This window comes from Chinchilla lanigera, unplaced genomic scaffold, assembly GCF_000276665.1.
Source record: "Chinchilla lanigera isolate Chin_1 unplaced genomic scaffold, ChiLan1.0 scaffold00008, whole genome shotgun sequence".
In the NCBI taxonomy this organism is placed as follows: Eukaryota; Metazoa; Chordata; class Mammalia; order Rodentia; family Chinchillidae; genus Chinchilla; species Chinchilla lanigera.
Window position 1 is genome coordinate 23,458,382 of NW_004955409.1, and position 18,120 is coordinate 23,476,501.

General features: G+C 35.5%; 1 protein-coding gene across 1 annotated transcript in view; it reads right to left on the bottom strand.

The window, feature by feature from the left end:
• Ttc6 (tetratricopeptide repeat domain 6) overlaps window positions 1-18,120 on the bottom strand; it is a gene marked incomplete in the record, with an annotated part of 231,700 nt that overhangs the window by 109,088 nt on the left and 104,492 nt on the right.

Here is an 18,120-nt window from a genome sequence, read left to right on the forward strand (position 1 = left end):
TATAAAGCTACATACAAAAGAAATGGTATATCTAGCACTGTACTTTAACTGATAAAGTATCCCACAGAAATATGAGTTAATAATTCTGGTATTTCCATATATAGATACCGAAATTAAAAGTTAAGCAGATTGATGGAGAATTATTGTTTATCATTGCTCAAGTGGGCATTTAAAGAGAAGAGAGGAACCTAAAATACAAAATCCATGTGGCCAGGTGTGGTGGTGTATGCCTACAATGCATTCTGGAGACTGAGGCACGAGGATCACCATGAGTTTGACCCCAGCCTGGGTTACACAGTGAATTCAAAACCAGGCTAAACTATATAGTGAAACTGTCTCAAAAACCAAATAAACAAATTAATTAATTAAAATAAAATGATCCATGTGCTAGTGGATTAGAGTTGGGAAAATCAGTATGAACTCCTGTTTATCTTAATATATGCAGAAATGTTTGCATATAAAAATACAAATACATATATTTATACAAATTTGTACCTACACATTTATTTTCTTGTCGTTTTGTCAATTGACAAGGCCTAAAAACAACAATGTCCCAGTAGCAACAAGTATACCAGCTGCCCAGATTCAAGTTACACTCTCCAATGAGTAGCACCTGGGGGTCCATACAGAAATGGCTGATTCTAGAACTAAGGCAGGGGAAAACATACAAGATAAGCTCGAGACATTCTGTACTGCATAAGTTCTCAAAACAACAAAAACAAAACCTTGCAATGATGTTGTAGATTCAAACAGACATTGGAGCCAACTGAAGGACTTCCTAGTGGTCAAGGCTCAAACCATTTTAACAATGATAATAAATAATAACAATGATGATGACATATGGATAATATCTCAAAGCATAACATAAGCAACCATGAGTCATACTGATATCAATAAATAAGAAGTGAAAATAGATGAACTTCCTAAACAGAAGAACCCTAACTAATTTTCATAGCTACTCTAAACTCAAGGAAGTGTAATACAAACTCCTTACTCCTTATGTATAGAAAGTGTGTAAAGCAATTTCCTTTAAATAAAAAGTACAATATAGAAAGGTGTAAAAAAAGAATAACTTTACAAGGAAGAAATCAATACACCACCTCACCACCTAACACTGAGGCTGATAAATCCTGCTGATGGCAGGTACCCTGGATGTAATCAGTGAAAAGAGGGCTTTACCTCATTGGTCTTTCTCCCAAAGTTACATAACCTAATCAAATCAGAAAATCCTAACTGGGAGACATTGTACAAAATACCTGATCACTATTCCTCAAGATTAACAAATCATCAAAAACGCAAAGAAAATCTGAAAAATTGTCACACTCAGAAGGAACCTAAAGAGATAACTAAATATAATATGATATCCTGGATAGGATACTAAAAGAGAAGATATGACATTATATAAAAACTAAAACATTTGAATGATATACAGACCTTACTTAATAATAGTGTATCAATATTAGTTTATTAACTTTTGTTATCAGTACATCTTTGCTGTACATAGTGATTACATTCATTGTAGGGAATTGGTGCACATACATAACACATCTCAATTCTTTTTTTTTCACTCAATATTACTGTAGATGTTTGTAAGTCTCCCAGGGATGCCGTTATGAATTACCTAGTATAAAGCAATAGAAATTTATTCTCTCACAATTTTGGAAAGGAGATGTAGGTCAGGGTCATGCTCCCTCTGAGGACTTTAGACAATTCTTCCTGGTCTTTTGCTAGCTCATAGAGGTTAGCAGGAATCCTTGTGTCCCTCAGCTTCCACTACACCATTCAGATCTTCCAGCATCACATAGCTTTTTCCTGTTTGTCTCTGTCTTCACGTGGCATTCTCCTTCCATGAAGATCCCCGTCCTACTGGATTTAAGCCCCGCCCTACATCCAGCATGATTTTATCACAAGATTCTTTATTTCATCTACAAAGTCCCTATTTCTAAATAAGATCAAATTCACAGAACCATGGATTAATACTTGAACATATCTTTTGGGGATCACTGTTTAACCCACTGTTATTATATTAAAACAAAAACAAGGGCATGTAATATATGAGAAATCTTTGTATTTTCTTTGTAAATTTTCTGTTAAGTCAAAAACTATTTTGAAAAATAAAGTTTTATGTCAATAAAATAAAACCGTGAAAAGAAAAATAATTTTTAAAATAGCTACAAGCAAAAACTTAATCAGGCATTCATGAACAGAGCGTAAAGAAAAAGTGATAATCTTTTTAATAACAGCTATTTGAAAGTATGGTACTATTGGTAATTATATTTTCTTTAATGTTTTTATTGATTTTAATAATATTTAAGTGGACTATGCATTTCTCCCAAAAAGATTTCTTTTGCTTAGAAAAAAAAAATAGTTCAAATGATAGTAAAGCCTCAATTTTCAAAAGCTGCTCTAGCATTAAATCTGACGTCTCCTGGAGTGTGGATGTTACACAGAATTTCTGGAGTAAATCTGAAGACCCAAACCCAATAAATAAAAATTCACAATTAAAAGTAAATCTCGAAAACTTTTATTTCTAGTCAAGAATACACTTCAAGAAAGCCATACACTTGATCACATGTGTCATATCAGCATCACAGAGAAAGGCAAATTTTGCAGTTTCCAGGTTAATTTGTACAACAGAGAAATTCAAAATTAAGTGTTCACTTGTGCTGTGCTTCACTAAGCACACTGCGTCACTGTGGTGTACACATCTACAGCCAGGAAGTCCTTGCTAAAAGATGAGTAAACTCTTCCAAAATCAGCTGGTAACTCTTCTTCCAGAAATGACCTAGAAATTAAGAGGATTTAAGGTATTCAAATGATATGCCACACACAATACGGTAATTCCTCCCATGCAGTAGACAGACTTGCAACAGTTTAAGTACCTGGAATGAACATGTTGCCCTAGATGTAAGCAAGATGCAGACCTCTAAGGGAGGGAGTGGGATGATACCACTAAACAACAGTACTTTGCTTTCAAGGAAAAGCACAGAAGCTCCTTCAGGAGAACATTTAGTTTATCAAATTAATTAAGCACAATCATGGTAAATTAGTTCAATCTGCAATGTCTGAAAGGGTCTAAAGAGAGCTCTAAGGAAATGATCAGAAACAGCAGAGTTGGTGGCTGCTAGAACTCAACGGGAGGGTAGAGAATGCACAGCAAACAGAATTACTAAGTACAAAGCCTCCCGGTTTAATTCAAAGTTTAACAGCACCTGTACTGCCCCTAAGGTTATATTACAACCCAGTACAATAACTCATATTCATACTGGCTGCCAAAGGGCAGAATATTCTGCTCACTAAGGGAGAGAGTCATGCAAATTAATTTCAGAGGTAAGTTAAGCTTCCTATAAATGAAACATAAGGCAGAGCACCCGTTTTGAAAATGTAGTCTGAGACCCTGGAAAAGGTTATTTGCATTTTTCCCTGTGTTGACATTTGAACTGATGATGAAAAAATATATATGATGAAATTGACAGTGCTTTAGTATGAATCAAGACAGCGGCACCTTAAGATGCCCTCCAGGAAACAGGAAAAATGATTAATTTTATTAAACCTCAACCTTTAAATACACATTCTTTAATATTCAATATGATGAAATGAGAAGTACACACAAAATGCACGTGTGGCCACAAGCGAAGTAGGAGAGGGGTTTTGTGGAAACGCATGTGCTGTTGTTTGAACTGCCGACTCTAGTAGACACTCTGAGGGAGAAGGTACCAAGCTATGGTTATCGAGCATTAGATGTGGGAAGAATTTCTGGAAAAGGAATGTTACCAACCTGTCATTTCAAATCAAACTTCAGATTATTTACACCAATAAGAAAGTTTTGACTTTTAAAAATATTAGAACTTCAGAAAACAAAATGGGTCTCATGATGACCTTGCCAGAACCCCAATGCTAAAGCCTGTTCAGCCAATATTGACACTGGGTTGCTTTGATATTGTAGGCATAGTGAGATGTATGAAAATCTGAAGAGCTATCCAACTCTATGAACGATATTTTCCAGATGACCAATGCATGACGTCACAATATCATCCATGAGTAAAAGATCAATTCAACATGAAAGCTAAACCAGTAAATTTTCATGTAATAAGGTATGAAAAAAGTCACTGATATGGTTTCAGATTTCAATTCCAACGAACATTTTTAGTTTTATGAATCATATTTTATTTCTTATTTTTATTAGTACATGCTTATAGCACATAGTGATCACATTCCTCAAGGGGAGCTGGTGCACATACATTACACATCTTCATTCTTTTCATCCCCTTTCCTTCTACTCCCTTCCCCCTTCATCTCTTGGTCTCCTTCCCTTTTGCAAAAGATATGTCTCCCTGCTTCCTATTTTGCTGTTTAATTTATTTATACTTTAGGTTTCTCATGTAGTTATACGAATCATCATACATTACATTCTCTTTTTCTAAGCTTGATTTTTCTTTTTTCTTCCTTTTTCCATACTGGTTCACTGATCACAATTTTTGTATTAAACTTGATAGTTTGTAGATTTATATACAGAAATAACACAAAAAGATACCACTTACCCTTTACCCAGTTGACCCCAAAATAGTATCTTTTGAAACTATACTACTCTATCATAAAAAAATTGACACTGATAGTCAACATTCAAAGTAGTTCCTGCATCACTAAGATCCTCATGTTGTCCTTCAGCACTATATTCATCCCTGTTCCCACCCAGTTTACACATGTAAGTCTATGAACTATTTTGTTAAAAATTTTGTAGGATTTAAGACTTGGGTCATGGTTCTCTTCATCCATGTCTTCTCCTTCCTTTTGTTTTTCTTCTCCTTCTCCCCCACCCACCTCCTTCTCTACCTCTTCCCCCTTCTCTTCTTTCTTCTTTTCCTACTGACATCCAATTGCTTCAATAGTGTTATGGTTGATACATTGTGTCAACCTGGGGAGTCTAGAGGTTTGGCTAAGTGACTCAGCAGGAAGCCAGGGTGCTTACTTTGTATACATCCTGAGCCTGTGGAAGAAGAGGGCATGGAGATTATGTGAGAGCTACACGCCCCTTAGGTGGGGGTAGCCTGTTTACAACGTAAGGGAGGGAAAGAGGCTGCTTGCAGCCATTCCTCCTTTTGCTCTGGCTGCTATGCTGTTCAGCTGCCATTCCTCCTCTGCTCTTGTTGGTTTGTTATCTTCTGCCTCGGAGCCAGCCAAGTATGGACTGAAACCTCCACAAACTGTAAGCTAAATAAAGCTTTCCTCCCTTCATTTTGGGCATTGGGTGTTTTGTCTCAGCAAGGAGAGAAAAGTAACCAAGACAAATAGCAACTGTTGAAAAGGCTACCTGCACTGAATTGCTTTCACACCTCTACCAAAAATGAGTTATACGTATCTGTCACAGTCCATTTGTTAAATTTTTACTTCATTCTACTGATTCTCTACTGTATACAGTGGTGGTGAACCTCTGGCACGTGTGCCACAGTCAAATGTTTGTTATCATTGAAAGGTCTAAAACATCTGTCATCACTAGTCTATACTATCACCAAGACCGCATTGTATTGATTTACTCTAGCCAACATAATTAGCCTTAAATTTTAGTAAAGCAGATTTCTCCAATGTTATTTTTCCTTTTAAAACTGTTTTAACCTTATACACAAACAACAAACTTATTAGGGGGAGAGAAATTAGGGAAACCACACCTTTCACAATAGCATCCCAAAAAAGGAAATACATAGGAACCAATCTAACAAAGGAAGTAAAAGATTTATATATTGAAAATTACAGTACTCTGAAAAAGGACATTGAAGAGGACATCAGAAAATGGAAAGATATCCCTTGCTTATGGACAGGAAGAACCAACAAGTGAAAATGGCCATATTCCCAAAATTGTTATACAGATTTAATACAATCCCATGCCAGGCATGGTGGCACATTCTTATAATCCCAGCACTCAGGAGCTGAGGCAGGAGGATCGTTGCAAGTTCAAGAGCAGCCTGGGCTACAAAGTGAGCTCAAGGCCAGCATGAATTGCATAGCAAGACCTTGTCTCAAAAAGACAAAAATACAACAAAAACAACAACAACAAAAGATTTAATGCAATCCCAATCAAAATACTGTTAGCATACCTCACAGAAGTAGAGAAAACACTCCTAAAATTCATCTGGAACCAGAAGAGGTCTACAATAGCAAAGGCAATCCTAGGCAACAAAGATAGGTCAGGAAGCATCACAAGCCCTGACTTGAAATTATACTACAAAGCTACTATGATAAAATCAGCCTGGTACTGGCAAACAAATAGACCTAAGGGGCGGTGGAACAGATTAGAAGATGTGGACAAAGCTACAAACACACTCAGCCACCTTATCTTTGACAAAGGTGCCAAACATGTTCATTGGAAGGAAGATAGCCACTTTAATAAACAGTGCTGGAAAAACTGGCTCTCTACATGCCGATGACTAAAACTAGATCCATGTTTATCACTATGCACTAACTGAAGTCAAAATGGATCAAAGATCTAAATTTTAAAGCAGAAACACTAAATCTACTGGAAAAGAAAATGGGGCAAAATCTTGAAGACATAGGAATAGGCACAGTCTTCATGAACAAAACCTAAACTGCATGGGAAACACTTCAAAGAATCAACAACAGGGATCTCATCCTATTTAAAAGTTTTTGTATTTCAAAAGAAACCACCAATAGAGTAAAAATACAGCCCACAGAGTTGGAAAACATTTTAGCTAACTATCCCTCAAAGGACTTCTATCTAGAACATATAAAGAATTGAAAAAAATCAGACCCCCCCAAATTAAAGATCTAATCCAAAAATGGGCATCTGAGATGAATTTGCACTTCTCAGATGAAAAAATACAACTGTGAAATAAATACATGAAAAAATGTTCAACATCATTGGTCATTTGAGAGATGCAAATTAAAACAACCCTGAGATTCCATCTCATCCCAGTAAGCATGGCTACCATCAAAAATCAACCAACAATGAATACTGGACTGTGGGGAAAAAGGAACCCTTTTTCACTGTTGGAGAGAGAGTAGACTGGTGCAACCACTTTGGAAATCAGTCTGGAGATTCCGCAAAAAATAAGGATTAGAGGTCCCATTTAATCCAGCTATTCCCCTTCTAGGTATTTTCCCAGAAGAATTAAAAACATCATACCACAGTGATATATGTGCATCCATGTTTAGAGCAGCACAATATGTCATAGCAAAACCTTGGAAACAACCCAAATGCCCATCAACTGAAGAGTGGATAAAAAAGATGTGGTATTCTTATATACAATGGAGTATTACTCAGTTATAAAGAAAGATAAACTTGAGGCTTTTATAGGTAAATGGATGCAACTAGAGACCATACAGACCCACATGTGTAAACACCATATTGTCTCCCTAGTGTAAGAACCTGAAAGCCTAAATAAAATCTGAAAGGTATAATAGATATTGTGAAAGGGAAAGAAACTGCTCACTAGAAAAGAACAACTGGGATGAGGGAAAGGAGAAAAGAAGGAAAGGAAAAAATATATGTGTATATATACACAATATAGCTAAGATAACTGTACTACTAATTTCTACTGGTTTCTTAAAAGGAACAGTTAATGTTTAATTGCTTAATCAATCTTGCATACCTATATCTGGTAAACTGAGCAACTACTTTGAAGATAACTATAAGTAATACAACAACCATTGTTGATTTCCTATCATCTTATTTTGAAATTCTGTATCATTTTTATAGTTTTCGTGTTGTTTTGGTTTTGACTTTGTTTTGTTATTTTGTTTTCATTCTTTTCTCTTTAAAATAAAAAAATAAACTTAAAACTGTTTTAGCTATTCCAGTACTTTGCATTTCCATATAACATTTTGAATATTTTTAATATTATTACAAAAAGTCTTTCTGTAAATTTGGCAGGAATTCAAACTTGTCCAGTATATTAGCTTAGAGATAAATGACATTTTACTATGTGGAGTCTCCTCACCCATGAACATGGAATTTCTCAATTTAATTATGTCACTTTGATTTCTTGATGAGAATTTTGCAATTTTCAGCATCCAGACCCTGTGTGTGCTATGTTAGATTTACACCTAATTATTTCAATTTTTTAGCAATTGTGAATAGTATTATTATAGTGTTATTATTATTATAGTGTTAATACAGTTAGTTTATAGGGTTACATGCTCAGTAGATAGATACATAAATATACCATTGAAATGTTTATGTTTATATTGTATCCTGTGACTTCAGTAAGTGCAATTATTAGTCCTGTGATATTTTTCTTTCATACATTCTTTGGAATTTTCTATACAATCACATTGTTGCAATTACGGGAAACTGTATCTCATCCTTTCTGTTCTGTTACTTTACACTCCTCTTCTTGCCTTATTTCACTGCCTCGTTCAGCACTCATGTCCAGCACTGTATTGAATAAGAATGGTGAAGGGAAACAAGCTTTCACCATTAAATAGAATGTTAGCTGTGTGTATAATGTCAGTAGAAGGTTCCATTTATTCCCATATTTCTGAGAATTTTATCATGAAAATGGGTATTTTGTTAAATGCTTTTCTGCATTGATTGATAGAATTCTGTATTTTATTTTTTAATATGATGAATTGTAATGACTCATTTTGAAGTAGTAAAGCAGCTTTAAATTCCTGGCATAACACCCTTAGCCAATGGTGTATAATTCTTTTTATGCATTTTTCAATCCTGCGTCAATATGTGTTAAGATATTTTATATCTAATGTTTACAAGGGATTACCTTAGTTCATCTTGGGCTGCTATGACAGGATACCTGAGAGTGGGTAACCTATAAAGAACAGAAACTTATTTTCTCAGTTTTGGAGGCTGAGAAGTCCAAAATGAAGGCTCTTGCATCTGATGTGGGCTTCCTTACTATGTCTTCAAGTGGCAGAAAGCGGAGGAACCATGAAAGAAAAAATAAAGCAGAGCCCATTCTCTTATAAGAGCATTAATCCCACTTTTCCATGCAGAGGTCTCAGGGCTTAATCATTCCTTACATATTCCACATCTCAATACTGCTACAATAGCAATTTAATTTCAGCATGAATTTTGAAGGGGACAAACATTTAAATCAGAACAAGCATATTAGTCTGTATTTTTCTTTGTCATCTAGCTTAGGTAAGAGTATTGCTAGCTTCAGTAAGTGAATTAGGAAGTGATCCCTCCCCTTTTCCTTTTATATACAATTGGTTTTAATTCTTCTTTAAATATTTGGTAGAATTTTCTCTAATAACATCATTTAGGCTTGGAGATATTTGGGAGAAGGGGCTTTTCAACTCAATTTATTTAATGGTTATAGAGATATTAAAATTATTTAACATTGGATAAGTTGTGGTTTGTATTTTTTAAGGAATTGCTCTATTTTATCTATGTTGTTAAATTTATGTGAGTGCAGAACTGTTCATAATATTGTTATAACAATCTTTGGATGTCCTCTGGGATCTGCAGTGATAGCCTTTCTTTTATTTCTAGTATTGTCAATTTGTGACTTCTCTCTGTTTTTTTCTTTGTCAGTTTTACTAGAGATCAATTTCACTGATGTTTTCAAAGCACTCTCTCCTTTCACTGACTCTATTTTTCTTCTTTCAGTTGTATTGATTTCTGCTGTTTGTTACCTGTTCCTTCTGCTAGCTTTGGGTTTATTTTCCTCTTCTTTTTCTTCATTCTTGAGGTGAGTGTTTAAATTATTGATCTGGGACTTCTTCATCTCTACTGTAAGCATTATAGGCCATCAACTAGCCCCCCCAACACATTTTCACTGTGCCCCACAATTTGTGATGTGTTATATTTTCATTTCACTCTGTACACTATATTTTTTAAATCCCTGAACCTTCTACTTTAACTCATATATTCTTTATAACCATATTGTTTGGATTCCCAGTGTGGTTTCTTGTTATTGTTGTGGTTGTTATTTTCTTGTTATTGATTTCCAGTTTGATTCTACGGGGTATCTATTCTGTCTTAATATCTGTTTTGTGGCAACTGAAAAGAAAATGTATTCTGAAACTTTTGGACTTAGTGCTTTTGAATTCTTACTAGATGCTGGGTTTTTCTATATCCTCGCTGATACTCTATTTTGTCAGTTGTTGAAAGAAAGATGTTAAAGTCTTCAGCTATAATCATAGAATTACCTATTTCTCTTGTCAGTTACACTAGCTTTTCTTTACATATTTAACAGTTCTATTATTTGGTGTGTGTACATTTTACAAACACCATGTCTTTTGGTGTATCACACATTTATTTTAATATATTTCTCCTCTATCTAATAATTTTCTGTGCTTGAAACTCTATCTGACATTAGTATAGCTACTCCCCACATTTCTTTAATTAATGGTTGCGTGATGTATCTTTTTTCACACTTTTATATCCAACTTGGCTATATTATATTTCAAGTATGGTTTCAAACCATGCAATTTTAGTCCCTGTGCCACTGTCAATTAATTGATGTATATAAGACAATTTGCTTTTAATTTAGGGCTTAAATCTGCCATTTTATTTTTTATATTCTTTTTGTTTTCACAATTTTTTGTTTTCCTTCTCTCCGTCTGCCTTTCAGTAGGTTACTTAAACATATTTTAGCCCGGTACCGGAGAAAAACCAAAAAAAAAAAAAAAAAAAAAAACCATATTTTAGAATTCCACTTTTATTTTTCAGCATATCTCTTTGTACAGCTTTTTACTTGTTGCTCTGATATTTGTTTCATTTTATAAACATAATATCACTGTACTGTCATCATTTTACCAGCTTGAGTAATGTTGAGAAAACTTACCTACTTTTATGTCTCTTCCCATTTATAATTATTTCTTCTACATATAGTCATATCAATGTGATAATTTTTGCTTCATTTGACAAGCATAACTTAGAAAATTCAAGAAAAGAAAGAACTATTGTATTTGTGTATGTTTTGGCTTTGTGTGTTCTTTGTTCCTTCAAGATAGTCCAATATTTCTTCCTTTATTATTTTCCTTTCCCTGGCCATTCTTGTATGGAAATTGGCAACAAATTCTTTTAATTTCCTTTCACTTGTGAATGTTTTCATTTACCTTCATTCCTGGAAGATATTTCTCTGAATATGGGAGACTGGGTTCACATATATTTTTTTCCATGCTTTAAAAAATATGCTGCCATTGAGGATGAAGAGAAAATGGCAGAATAGTAATCAGCTACAAAATACAGCCTCTGTAGGACCCAGAATCCAGACACCTGGAAAAGAACAACTTGGCAAAGAGGAAAAAAGAAGTAGAGCTCCAAGAACTGGGAGAGAACTGACAGGAAAATTAGAAATGACAGATCAGCTAGAGAAAGGCCACACAACACAGAGAAAAGGACAAAGCTATCTAGAAAGCTTACCCCAGCTCCCAGGGAGGAGTTCCTGTCTCCAGACACAAGGTAAGCTCTGAGGGTTACGAGTTCCAGGGGAAACAGTGAACTGGGCCAGGAGCATTAGTCCCAAGGAAAGTGCATGGCTATTGTAAACTGCAAAAACAGTGTGAGGTTTTACTCCAAAAGTGAATCCTTCTGCATGGAAAGCTAGAGTTAGAAAAGAAATAGAGGACAGCACCCACCATATTGCCAAAGAGTGTTTAACTGGGCGCTATTTTTGGAAGGAGTCATTATTTAAGACTGAGCCACAGAATGATGACAAAATTATCTCTTCAGGATTTCCAGGGTTGCCCGCCAACAGTGGGTGAGAGACAGGCATGAGAGACAGTCACAGAAAGGGTGCAAGCTAGACACAGACCTAGACTCCCTGAGAAGCTTAAACTCAGGCCTAAAGGGACATGGGGCCAGGCCTAGCTTGTGTGGCGTTCAGAAGCAATTAGGTCTGCATTAATTACAGTGGTCTGCTTGAAATCCCACTCTGCTGCCTACATGCAGCACAGGCTGGTGGTCTGATTGCTTTCCCTATCTAACAACTTGAGCAAGGACATACCCTAGCATGGACAGTTGCCACAGCCTAGGGTGAGCAGAGGGGACCATGACAGTGGAATATTCGACAAATCCATGGCCCATAAAAGTAGGTGGAGAAAACTGTGACTTGCTGGATTCCAAAACTGCAGATCATGTAAATAAATCATTCATTCAAAAATAGAGGACTAATTTTTCCTCATTTCTTTCTCTTTTCCTTTCTTTCTTTCTTCTTTTTCTTGGCGGGGGGAGGCTCCTTTTCCTATTTCTCTTTCTTTTTCTGCTTTACATTGTTTTCTTTTTGTTCTTACTTTTCTCCTCTTTCTCACTAGTTTTCTACTACTTTTATCTAATTCTATTCATTTTGTTTTTCTCCCTTGAAGGTCCTTTTTCTCCCCTTTCTCTCCTTCTCATTTTTCAAATTTTTCTTTATTGTCCAATTCTCCACCCCTTCTATCTTCACTAGTATAACCATTAAGCTTTATTAATCTTTAGATAGTTAACCCTATGCTATTAATTTGAATTCTTTGCTAATGCTAGTATACTAGATATTTATTGTATATCAGTATTTGGTTTGTCTTAAGGTTTATACTATAATAATAGAGCTCTTCCCTTGATTAAGGGTGGTACATGACTTGTTCTTATGATATGCCAATATCCAGTTTGGTTTTGATGCTACTATGCTTGCTGATTTAGTTACTATTGCCAGGGTGGCAAAGATGTTGCTATTACTAGGAAAATTATAAAGGTTTCAGAGCAGAAATTAATGCCATTAATACTAAGAAAACAATGCAAAGAATCAATGCAACAAAGATATGGGTCTTTGAAAGAATAAGCAAAATTAATAAAGCTTTAGCCAATCTTGCAAAAATAAGGAAAGAAAATAACAAAACCAATGCAATTAGAAATGAAGAAGGGAAAATCATAATGAACACTGTGGAAATCTATAATATTAGTAATTTACTTTGAGAATCTGTACTTCAATAAATTGGAGAATACATTAGAAGTGGATAAATTCCTGTATACATATGAGTTATCAAAACTGAACCAAGATATTGAAGCCTTGGACAATCCAATGGCAGGCAAAAGCAACTGAAGCAGTAATATAAAAACTACCAAGGGTTGGGGATATAGCTCAGCGGTACAAGTGCCTGCCTGGCAAGCTCAGGTCCCAAATTCGATTCCCAGTAGCAAAAACCATAAAACAAAAAACAAACAAACAAAAAAAAAAACCCAAAAAACCATATTTAAAACTACCAATTAAGAAATTCCCAGCACCCAGTGGGTTCACAACCAAATTCTACAAGAACTTTAGGGAAGATCTAACACCAATACTCCTCAAACTTTTTAATGAAACTGAAAGGAAAGAAGTATTTGCAAAATCATTATGGAAGTTAGCATTATACTAATTCCAAAACAAGAACAAGGCCCAATGAAAAAAGAGAACTCTTCAATGAATACTTAAAAATCCTCAAGATACTGGCAAACAATGCAATGGATCATCAGAAACATTATATGTCGGAGCTGGGGATTTAGCTCAGCGGCAAAGCGCCTGCCTGGCAAGCGCAAGGTCGTGAGTTTGGTTCCTGGTACCGGAGGAAAAAAAAAAAGAAACATTATATGTCATAGTCAAGTACTGCCAACACCATATTAAATGGGGAAAAAACTGAAAGATTTTCCTCTAAAATAAGGAACAAGATAAAGGTGTCCACTATCACCACTCATGTTCACGACAGTACTCAAAACTTTAGCCAGAGCAATCAGGCAAGAGAAAGAAATAAAGAAATGTACAGAAGATGAAGTGATCTTATTTGTAGATGATATAATCCTCTACATTGGGGACCCAAAAATTTCTACCAAAAGACTCATAAAATAATAACCAAATTCAGTAGCATAGAAGGATACAAAATCAACACACAGAAATCAATAGTGTATCTGTACACCAATAATGAACTTACCAAGAAAAAGATTAGGAAAACAACACCATTATAATAGCATCAAGAAAAATTAAATGCTTATGAATTCACCTAACAAAAGAAGTGAAAGACCTCTCCAATGGAAACTACAAAAGTGCCTCTTCCAGAATGGACCTCTGGACACTCTGTAGCCCAGTTAACAGCCAGTCTGGAACCAGGAAAGACCTTGAGGCAAGGACGCATGTGCCAGTTGTGATGGTTGAGAGAACTGTTTCCTTCCATTTCAGATCCTCCTCTATGATACACTGCCTACAATTAGTATTGGCTCCTTTTGATCCCATAAAAATTGAGGTTTAGAAAGGTTGAAATGACTTACTTCAGGTTATGAGATACAGTCTTGTTATATAGTTCAGGCTGGCCTTGAACTCACTAGGTAGCGCAAGCTAGCCTCAAACTCTCAGGAATCTTCCTCCCTCAGCCTCCTGACAGCCATGATTACAGGAGTGTATCACTATGCCTGGCAATGGGGGAAACACTTATGGACAGCTGCTGTATGAAGAACCTGAGATACCCAGCAAATTGAAGAAGAGTATGAAATTTCCCAGACAAACCTAACAAATGAAGAAGTAGACAAATGTATCAATTTAAAGCTTTGAATCAACATGAGGAAATGTTCCTTTGGACTCCAGATGCTGATGTGAACTTGAAACAAACTGGTTTAAAGCCAGCTGAAAGCCTTGTTGTAGAAGGCCCCCTGACTGGTCGTTATCACTAAATAGGCCCATCAGAGTTCACACTGGTTTGAAACCATTTGAGTATTTGGGATTTGAAGAAAAGCTGCATGAATGTAATGAGCACAGAAATACCTGCAGTGATTTCTAGTCCTTAGAGAAACAGTCCAGGACTACAGCTGGAGGCAAAACCCTATGCATATGAGCAATGTAGGAAAATTTACTCTGATTTTAGTGAGAGAACTCACCCTGGAGAGAACTTTGTGTGTAAGAAAAGTGTGACAGCCTCCAGTGTACCTGGTGATGTTCACATCCGGAAAGAAATCACAGTGTGAGGAATCTGTATGTATATGAACAATGTGGGAATGTTTTTATTTCCTCCCACTATATTCAAATACATGAAAGAAGACATGCTGGGGAGAAACCCTGTGTATCTAAGAAACGTGGGAAAGCATTCACTCATAATAATTTGTTTCACAGACATAAAAGAATTCATACTAGGGAGAAACCCTATGTATGTAAGCAATGTTGGAAAGTGTTCAGTACACAGTTATTGTCAAAACCATGAAAGAATTCACACTGAGGAAAAACCTTGTGTGTGTAGGCAATATGGGAAAGCATTTAGAGGACAGTCACTGTCAAAAGCATGAAAGGACTCACAGTGGGGAGAAACGCTATGTGTGTACGTAATGTGGGGAAAGTATTAAGTACATACAGCTATTGTCAAAGACATTTTAAAAATTCACACTAGTGAGAAACCCTATGCATGTGGGAAAGCACTCAACAGATGCAGTCAGTATCAAATACATGAAAGAAGTCACACCAGTGAGAAATCCTATGTGTGTAAGCAGTGTGAGAAAGGATTGCTACTAACCCTTCACTTTGTAGACAGAAAAGAACTCACACTGGAGAGCAGCCCTATGTATGTATGCAGCGTGGGAAAGCATTCAGCAGACACAGTGTCAAATACATGAAAGAATTCACACTGAGGAACAACTCAATGTAAGTAAGCACTGTGGGAAAGGATTAGCTTAGTAGTTAGTACTTCATTTTGTATACATAAAAGTACTTACACCTGGGAGAAACCAGACATATATGTAAGCAATGTGGGAAAATGTTTGGTACAAATAAGTATTGTCAGATACATGAAGGAATTCTCACACTGGGGAGAAGCCCTGGGTATGTCAGCCTATTTGGAGAATCTTGCAGCAATTTCTCATGTAGCAGAGGTCTGTTGAAGTAAGTAACATGAAAAGTTTGATCTCAATTATTTCTTACATAAATTTTCCAGAAAATACACTTCCAGATAGATATGCTAAAGTATAAACACAGTGGTTTTTTTTAAGTAAATCACTTGAAAGCTGTAGATTATGTGTCTGTGATGTTCACTAAAAAAGTAAATATTGATTTGACAAATTTTTATGTAAGCAACTGTCTTTGAGCTTAATACATGTTTTTTAATTAAACAAGGTGAGTGGAAATGCATTTTTCACTTCCAAGTAGAGTTAGTTTTTATGTAGCTTGTTTTGTTTCTACAACTGGTAGCTGTAAGCCACTAAAAAATAAATTTTAACTGTTTTTTGTTAATTGTTGGGATTGTTTCACTAGCTTTGGTTTAAATTCTTGGTATGTATACTCTTTTTTCTGTGTAACAGGAAATATTTTTAATCAGATACTATATTTTATATTAATATTTTTAGAGATTTGAGAACATGTGTTTTGACAAAGTTCAGTTGTTCTTATTCAACTTCCAGATTGGCAAATGTTGTTTTTCACATCCTGACAAGATACCTGCATATATCTCAACATAATTATATTTTATAAAATGTATAGTTTTGCCTGTTTTCTTTCAGATTGTAGCCAATATTATCACTTACATAAAATGTTATTTTTTTAACCATCAAAAAAATTTAGAAGAGTGATGTGCCCTTCAGAACACTCCCCATGCTGAGTTGAAATAAGCTATGCTGTGTGTGTTAGTCACAATAACAATCAAATTTCCAGAAGAAAGAATGTATGCATGTGTAGATGTACATACATTCATTGTAAAATTTGCTGTTATAAAGGATCTATAGTACACAATTTACATAAAATATATGTAATCATCTTCATCATTAAAAAAACTATAGTACTCTGAAAAAGAAGATCAGATAGGACATCAGGAAATGGAAAGGTATCCCTGTTCTTGGATAGGTAGGAACAATACTGTCAAAATGGCCATGCTTCCAAAACTGATAGACAGATTTAATGCCATCTCAGACAAAATGTCAGCAGCATTCCTCATATAAGTAGAGAAACCAATCTTAAAATTCATATGGAGCTAGAAGAAATCCAGAATAGCAAAAGTAATCCAGGACAACAAAAGCAAAGTGGGAGGTATCACAAGCCCGGACTTCAACTTATACTGCAAAGCTCCAATGATTTAAAAAAAAAAAAAAGCATGGAATTGACACCAAAACAGCTATGTGGACCAATGGAATAGAATAGAACATGCAGAAATGACTCCAGGTACATCCAGCTATATGATCTTTGACAATGGGGTCAAAATCATACTCTGGAGTAAAAGCCTCTTTAACAAATGTTGCTAGGAAAACTAGCTATTCACATACAGAAGATTAAAGCTAGAATGATGGATATCCTAAATTAAAATCAAAATGGATCAAAGATCTAAATGTTAAAACAGAAGCACATTTTGGAACAGAAGCATGTTGCTGGAATGTAAAACAGGTAAAACTCTTGAAGACATAGGTACTGTAAGGATTTTCTGTATAAGTACCGTGCACCAACTGATTGCACCAGTGGAGCTCCCAGCAAGGATTTTCTGAACAGAACCCCAATATTGCAAGAATTAATATCAAGAATCAACCAATGGGATCGTATCAAATTGAAAAGTTTCTTCACAGAAAAGGAAACAACTAACAGTGAAAAGACAAAGCAACAAAATGGAAAGAACTTTTGCCAGCTTTCCTCAGAAGAATGACTAATATCTACACTATATAAAGAATTTAAAAAACATCAAACCCACGGAAAAAAATCCAATCAAAAAAGGGCAGGTGATATGAATAGACCCTTCCCAGAAGTAAAAATATCCAATGAATATATGAAAAATGTTCAATATTTCTGGTCATTAGAGAAATGCAAATTAAAAATGAGATGCCATCTTACTCTAGAAAGAGTGGCTATTATCAAGAAATCAAATAATAACAAATGATAGTATGGCTGCAGGGAAACAGCAACCCTTCTACATTACAGGTGGGAATTTAAAGTAGTACCACCCCTATGGAAATCAGTAAGGGGAGTCTTCAAAACACTAAACACAGAAATTTCATTTGACCCAGTCTCTCCCTTCTACGATCCCCAAAGAGTTAAAGACATCATGTTACAGTGCTACGCGGATGCCTATATTTTATAGCAGCACAACTCATGATAACTAAATCCTGGAAGCAGCCTATATGTCCCCCAACAGATGAAAGGGTAAAGAAAATGTGGTATTTATACAAGATGGAGTACTATTCTGCCATAAAGGATAAACTCAAGTCACTTGTCAGAAAACAGCTGCCCCTTGAGACTA